Genomic DNA, 8,934 nt, shown 5'->3' on the forward strand with positions numbered 1-8,934 from the left:
TTTTCAAGGCTTACTTCCAAAGGTTACCAATTGTTACGTGCGAGCTGCTTTCATTTGTCGATTACATGCAAAGTACATTGAGCGAGGCAAGGTTTCGCCTATATACAGTTGTATATAGAATAAATAGTATCGCATAAAAACATAGAAAGTATCAGGAAACGAAAGAGAAAAAAAAGAGAAAACAGGATAAAAACTTTGAAGATATTACCCTAAAATTACTAGGGAGAAAGGCACTATCGATAGAGTTGAAGGTTCTTCACTTATGTGAAACCAAATTAGGTATGTTGCAGTTTAATGAATGTTGGTGAGTTAAACGCAAGAGTAAAAGGGAATATATTACAGGAGGTAAAGACAATGAGTTTTTGGTAGTTTTCCAGTTACGTGTAACAACGTCATTCAAGTGAGTCAAGGATTGTATGCTAGTAGAAGGCAATATGAAGGAAAACTGCTATATTCGGAGGTGTTTCACATCGGGGCAAGTATACTATAAAATATAGGATATAGGATTCGGAATTATATATGATACGAACTTAGTAGGTCACGACGTCATTTACAATTTTAAGAGGTGAGGTAATATTAAACATTGTCTCTGAGGTAATATCGGAACCTTAATTTTAATTTATGCATGCGAACTACATTTAATTCACTGTGTTTGTATAATAGATTATCATTAGTAGTAAACTAGGTTTTCAGTTAAACATGGACTACAAACCTTTCCATCTCCTTGATAAAATTCACTTGATGTCGAAATGTACCTATTAATGTTTTGGTAACTTATTCGTTGACTTGCTACTGCTAAAATTTGTATATCACCTAGATTTACATTCCCTAATATTATTATGCATGACATGCATAAGATCTGGTCATCAAACTTGAAATCTTCAAAGCCACAGTCGAACCAATTCTACTATATGGCTCAGAAACCTGGACGTTATAGAAGCTTGAGAGGCGGTTGGATGGAACCTACACTCGCCTCCTTATGAGAGCTCAAAATCTCTCGTGGAAGCGCCATCCAACCAAAATGCAAATATATGGGAAACTACCACCTGTGTCATCTCTTATGAAAGGTAAGAGAGTCCAGTTTGCTGGACATTGTTGTAGAGCTGAAAAAGAGTTAATTTCTACTCTTCTCCTCTGGAAGCCATCTACTCGCAATACCAGAGGGCGCACACTCTCCTACCATGATGTAGTCTCCAGGGATACAGGCATCCAGCAACAGGACCTCCGTAATGCCATGATGGACCGTGAAGTCTGGCGTAGCATGGTAAATTCCATTGTCTCGACCACGGTCGAACAATGATGATGATGAATATTATTATGAATTCCACAGGTAGGAATATCTCTTGCGTTCGAACTCTTAGCAATGCAATGCTTATCTTACCGTATTTTTCCACATTAAAAATGTTATACTGTCCACTGTCATTGAGTTAAATGAAATATTGTAAGTTATTCCATAAAAGTATAAGTTAAATATGCTATTATGCATATCATCCTCAGTATTCTTATACCACCTAGTATTGAGTTCTTGTTTATGTCCCATCTTCGCGTAGGAGAAAAGTGCATTTTTATGTCTTCCTGTTTAAGGGCTACAATATATTGGTTTCAAATTTTGGTACAAGGCTAGCAGATTTTGGGGAGCCGCTAAGTCGATAAAATCGACTCATCTGCTCAACTGGTACTTATTTTATCGAACTCAAATATAATGGGCTAAGTCGACCCTAGCGGAATTTGAATTCGGAACGTAAGGAATGAAGAACTGCCTCTAAGGGTTTTTGCTCTGAGCACAAACGGTTCTGTCAGTGCGCTGCATTAAAGGGCTTAATATATTAGTCAGTAACACACTGGGCGAAATGTTTAGCGTTATTTCATCTGCCGTAACGTTTTGAGTTCAAATTCCGCCGAGGTCGACTCTAATTTTCATCTTTTCAGTATCGACTACATAAGTACCACATACGTACTGGGGTCGATGTAATCGACTTAATCCCTTTGTCGTTACCTCTTTAGCACCCTGTGGGCAATAAGGAAATAAATATATGAATCATTATTTATAAATACTTTGTCATTAACCGAAAGATTAGTGATCGTTGAAAATATATTTTTACCGGAGCCATTCTTAAATGAATCTGGATAATTTGATAATCTACGCGCATAAGGTTAAATCTCATCCGGCTTATTCTATGGGCAATATGAACAAAAAGCAAATGATCATAAAGAGTTAGGCAAACCATCTCCGAAACCTAGAAAAAACTTTTTAAATACTTTTATGCTTTATATAAATCCACGGCTTCAGTTACTAAGGTTAGAACAGGTGTCACCAATGACATATCGAGCTCTTATTTTTTCCATAGAAGCTCTAGTCTTTTCATATAATTTTATTTCTCTCCCCCTCCACCTCTCTCTGCGATTGAAGTTCATTGCCTTATTTATGTCTCACTCATCTTTAATTATATCTCTTGGCCACGTATTCTCCCCCTCATCTCGAGTTATCATTTTTAGCTTTTGCTTATCTCATTTTTCTGTCTCTATTTTTTTTTCTATGATTCTTTCTTTTGATTTATGTGACGTTTTCCCTGTCAACAACATAGTAAGAATAGGGATCCGATCAATGTATTTCGCATGTAATCGATTCATGCAACTTTTAAATACGTAACAATTAATTAAGCAACTACTTGAAATGTGCGTATTAAATGCATTCGAAATATCAGTAGTTTTGTGATAATTTTTACTTACTTATGACTCCTGCTAATATTAATCGAGCAGAAATGTTACCGCACCGGGCAAAATGCTTTGCGGCATTTGATCCGCATTTACGTTCTGGGTTTAGACTTTGGGTTTAGTCACTGATGTAGACTTTGCCTTTCATTCTTTCGAGATCGATTTAATTGAGTTACCCCGTCCCCTGGAATTGCTGACCTGTGTCAAAATTTGAAAACAATATTAATCTAGCCTTTTCCTATATAATTAAATTGGGTTAAAATGAACTGCGGGAATATGGGTTGCAGGTTGATTTGGATTTTTGGTATTTTTCTGATAAAGGTCACTGCATGACTTCACACTACCGAATACATATATGTGAGTGTAAATCTGCGGGGGTTTGCGCATTTATGCATGTGGTGTGTATGTATGTGCTCTTTATGCAAGTATACATATATGTAATATTTTGCTTCGAAAGTAATAAAAGTAATATCGGAAATATATGTTTTATAAAAGTAATATTTTTCTAAGGTCACTTTCAGAATTAGAAATTTTCTTTTATCAACGTCATATATCATATATCTAAATGCATTTTACTTCGATCATATTTGTCCATCGAATTCTAGGAGGCATTCTATTCTTTGAAATGTGGAAAAAAAACTCCATCCATTTATTTTACTTGAAGTTTTGATGCTGTAAAAATTTTCTTTGTAGAGCAGTAGCAACAACGTTAGCAACCTCACAGTAAGCAGTCTATCGCCACTACTACTACATCTGCTACACATAAGCTGTGTCATCACGAGTGATATAACGATATAAATGGAGATATTTCATTATTAAAGACACATGGTAATCCTACACCTGAAAAAAAAATCCAGTTACCCGATTCACATTACTCATGAAGATAACGGAAAAATGAATATTTACTTTGATGATGAGAGCGCATTTCCTGATATATTCGCCTGGCAGGATGAATAGTGAGTGATAATTTTGCTTAAAGTTAACTGGCATTTCCTCCCCATTGGTAGGAAGCTGCTGGAAATTCACTCATGCGCAAAACGTTTCAAAGCTAGCTGATGTGTTCTCTTTTGTTTTGTTTTTTTGTTCTCCTGTTATAGCATTTATGTTTAGGAATTTTCAGGTATAACACATTCACCTCCGCGGAAAAGTTCACCTTCCCATTCTTATGTCATGTATCTGATTTGTTATTCGTAATATAAATTTCAGTACTACATGTTAAATGCTGAGCTCAAGGATGATAAACTTGCACTCCAAAATTTTCAGCTAGTGTGAGTTTTTGTTAGGTAAACATCTGATTAAAAACAATGTTTTGACGACAGAAAGGCAGAAGGGTATGGGTTATCTAGTTCTTTATTTAAGAGATTAGGAATTATGTACATTATTGACATTATTTACAATTAAAGGGTATTTGTCCTCATCATTTTTGTTGTTAACACAACGTTTCGGCTGATATACTTTCCAGCCTTCATCAGGTGTCTTGAAGAAATTTAGAACCTGGGTTCTCATTCCTAAGTTATTTTTCCATGTTATTACTATGATTTTATTGCTATTAGTAAGGTCATTGTCTGGAATCGAACTCAGAATCTTGGGGTTAGTGACCCGCGCCCTTAACTACAACGCCATATGCCCGTTTTCTTAACCACTCCGCCATATGCTCACGATATTTCTCGAAGACACCTGATGAAGGCTGGAGGGTATATCAGCCGAAACGTTGTGTTAGCAACAACCAACTTGAGGATAAATATCTGTCAATCGTAAACAATGTAAATGAATTATCTACTTGACGTATGTTAGATTCTCATTATAGAATATTCCCAACCAATCGCTTCCTAATTTGAAAATAATTAAACACTGGCTAAATATAAATTAAAGAGCAACTTTACAAATAGCAGGCCCATCTAAAGAACAAACAGGGAATTATCAAATATTGTAAAGGCAAGCATTTTAGACAATTCATTTTCTATTTCAATGGGTTTAATAACTGCAAGATGAATTTTTTTCTGTAAATTGACTACGATGTGTTAATAACATGAGACCAGGGCTACCCTGTATATCAATAACTGAGTTATGCCCACAACTTAATCTATGTCAATATAAATATGTGTGTAAAAAAGAAAGAAGGGGGGAGGGAAAGGTCTAACGTGGTTTTTAGTTTAATTTGAAAAATCTCACTAAAGAAGGTCAAACGAAACGAGATTTCTCAACACGCATCCTACATATAATTAAGCCATTATAAGGTCAGTGAAAGTTTTCCTTTATTACTTTATAATTACATTTCCACAGTAAAAGTAATTACATTTTCCCCGCATATTTAGTTATTTTCCTTCTATGAATGTTACTGGCGGTTCAATTGAATTACTGAAACCATTATAACAATAAGGAGAAGAAAAAGAAGCCATAGTGCTTTATGATAAACTGTAAACTAAGTCTGGTAATAGGAAGACTCCGCGTATGTTTTTTAGAATGCTTAGTGTCTCAATTTACCTCAATGTTTAGGGGTCTATGAATTAAGTACCAGTTGCGTACAGGGGTCGATCTAATCAACTATCCCCCTCCATCAACAGTTCAGGATTTATGTCAAGAGTAGAAAAGAATTTCACCGGTGTCCCCACATTATATAGTGAATCACATGCTACTTCGTAATATCTGGCACACATCTCTAAATCTTAAAGACATGCTAGCTCAGGTATGAGAGAAATTGCATAATATAAATCTCAAACACTTTTTTCCACACGCACCAGCTTAATTCGCTTCGTCCTTAGTCGAAAAACACGTGTTGTTATGTCCTGTTATTATTTTTATTGTATTTTTATTGTATTTATATTTGTGTAACATTGTCCGTTTTTTTCAGTTCTTGCTTTTGTATACATTCGCTGCTTTCTTCCTAGGAATCTAATGCTTTTAGCTTAGTTTTTCCTTGGGGCTGGCCAGATTGGAGCAATCTCAAGAATAATCAGCCGAAATTGCGAGGATAATCTGGTGCTTGACTGAAGAAAGAAAACTTCAAATGACCCGTCTTTGTTTTCTTTGTATCGTCTATCTGGATGTTTTGTTGTCCATCTTTGTATCACCTATCTGACCTGATATTTTGCGTTCTTTTCCCATTATATATATGAAAATAAACAACAAGGATATCCAGAGGTAAGGCAGTACGATCGTTTCTTGCAACTCAATTTAATTCAATAATGCAATCATTGCATCAGTTTAAATGAAGGGTAATGTTCAGTGCACAAAGACATAGAATTTAATTAAATTGAAACACATGGACACATTAGCATAATTATACCTAAAATCTCCAAAAGGTTAAGGAGATAGACAAAGGACGTGCTGTCTTCAGTCCGGCATAGAGGCTACTAAAGTAACAAGATTTACATTGTTACAGACTCTGCCTGTCAATGATTTCTTTTTATGTGGTCATTTTTAATTTATAGACTAGTTTATCAAAACCTTGTACAAAGATGCAGGGCTGAGGGAGCAGACAGTAATCATAGTTAGTATAGTCATAAAAAAATCAAGATTTATTAGATACAATATCACGAGGTTTGGTAAAGGAAAACATAAAACAAGATATTAGCTGAAACTTAAGGGGGTCGCCCACTAGCAGATCATTGATAATGAAACAGGGGAAGTCTATATAGTACTATAGTTAAAATATTTTAAACAATATTGCTATATTGTATACAGTTAAGGATTAGGGTTATTCAGGGGATTGTTAAGAAGAATATTATAACAACAGGATAGAAATGACCGAATATTGTTGAGAATATACCACACTTTTACCACAATAGAAGGACGAAAAGAAATTATCCAGAAATAGTTTAATATTTATGCATATTTTCACTTAAATACTAACTCATCAGATGGTATCTGTGAATACTGATTATTTCATATATACTGGTATTAATAAAGGAGTATTGAGGTAAAAGAACATGCTAATTATATATTAATAAATTTATAATCTAAGCAGTTTTTTATAAGTAGTGAATATACCAGCATAGTTTTATATAAGTTAAGTATGAATTTATAGAGGTACAAAACTTAGAATAATTGTATAAATAAATGAAAGCTAATTATAGAATAATAAAGAAATCAAATAATCATGTATGGCAGAATTAAATTCTATATATTTGTGCAGCAGAAGATTGCTCTGCATTTAAATTGATGTAATGATTGCATTGTTAAATTAAATGGAGTTGCATGAAACGATCGTACTGCATTAACTCTGGATATCCTTGTTGCATATTTATATTTTAATCACCTTACTTTGAAATTGCATGGATAATATCCTACTAAATTCTGGTGCCTCAAATTAAGTACCATATTCATCTGAATCAATATGTAAATATATGCATATATATATATAATATATATATATATTATATATATATATATATATATATATATATATATATATATATATATATATATACATATATATATATATACATATATATAATTGAAAAAGTTCGTTTTAGGTATAAAGATACCATAAACAAAAATAAAATTGCAGAAAAGATGTTAAAATCAAAACTGAATTCTCCATTTTTATACATGGTTATATTTATACTTATAACGAACTTTTTCAATTGTTATTTTCATATTCTTTCTACTTGCTCTGGCTGTTTTTTTTATGAATATGATGAATTTTTATTGGAAATTATTTTCTTTTTGATTCCTCAAAAAGTTTGAATTGTTATATTTGAACCTACTCTCTATCTCTCTCTCTCTCTCACACACCCACACACACCCACACACAAATACTTATATTTATTGTATGTATGTATATATATATATATATATATATATATATATATATATATATATATAATATATAGATAGATACATATATGCATATATACATATATACAGATATGCATACACTCAGACATACACACATACACATATATATGTATATATATATATATAATATATATATATATATATATATATATATATATATATATATATAGGGAGAATGATTCACCATGTTGAGCTGTCAATCCCTACGGATTTTTGTTTTCTATCCGTTTTGTTTCGTTCTCTATCCGTGTTTCATTTTTGCCCACTTAATCCTTTCTGTCTAAGCGCTTAGGATTGAAACATCAAGACTTTTCCATTCTTCCTGAGCGTTAAACAATAAACCTGCTTGTTCTTCTTTAACCTGTCTTCGTATTTTCCTTTCTGTAAATTTTATATATATATATATATATAAATATATATATATATATAAATAATGAGGGAGATAAATTAATATTAATTTTAATATCAATTTAAAACCAGTAGTCTAGCATACAAGAAATCTGAGAAATCAGAGAAAATTCTAATATATGTGTATATTGGCAGGGCAAGACAGCTAGGTAGTCGGCCGCATGCTAGAAATAGATCATCAACGATCAAACTACAAAGAGAGTTCTCTAGAGGAAAAATTCAGCGAACACCAGAATCAAATTTGGCGGCCAGGACAGATGAAAATTTATATAAAAAACAGAATTAATTGCATACCTCGGTTTCGGCCTTTAACAAAAGAATTACTTACATAATTCAAATGTCCATGACTTCATCAGTACATCCGTTCAGTGTAAATGCAATCTAAAAAACTAACCCCAGGTTTCTGTGCCAAAACAGACACGTGTTTAGTTTTACCGATTACATTAGGGATAAAATTTAAAATGTCTTAGTTCCGGCGCGCTAAGAATTTCCTGAAGATATATATACATATAGATAGATATGGATATAGATATAGATATATATGTACGCGGTCTGATCAATAAGTAGATTGGTGCTATAAATGCAAACCTACATTACGTACACTTTTGGCATTTAATCTCCTTCAAAATGGTCCCCTTTTGAAGCCACACTTAACCCACCGTTCTTTCCATTGACGGAGGTATTCCTGGAATTCGTTTTCTGTGATAATCAGCAGCTACCCTGCCGCATTCACTTTGATTTCCTCGACGACCCGAAACCATCTTCCGTTCAAGCGGGATTTGAATTTTGGAAATATGAAAAATTCGCAACGGGAGGGATCTTGGGAATGAGGTGGCTGTCGGGCCTAATATTGAGCTTAGCAAATAATTGCTGCGTAAACTGCTCTGGATGGGCAGGTGCGCTATCATGGGGCATGCGTCCACTCACTGGACGCATGCAACTGTGGCCTTTTCCAACGAGTAGCATACAATAAGCCTTTTCCAGCCAACAGCATCCACAAAATATCACGGC

The sequence above is a fragment of the Octopus sinensis genome, linkage group LG10, assembly GCF_006345805.1.
Source record: "Octopus sinensis linkage group LG10, ASM634580v1, whole genome shotgun sequence".
In the NCBI taxonomy this organism is placed as follows: Eukaryota; Metazoa; Mollusca; class Cephalopoda; order Octopoda; family Octopodidae; genus Octopus; species Octopus sinensis.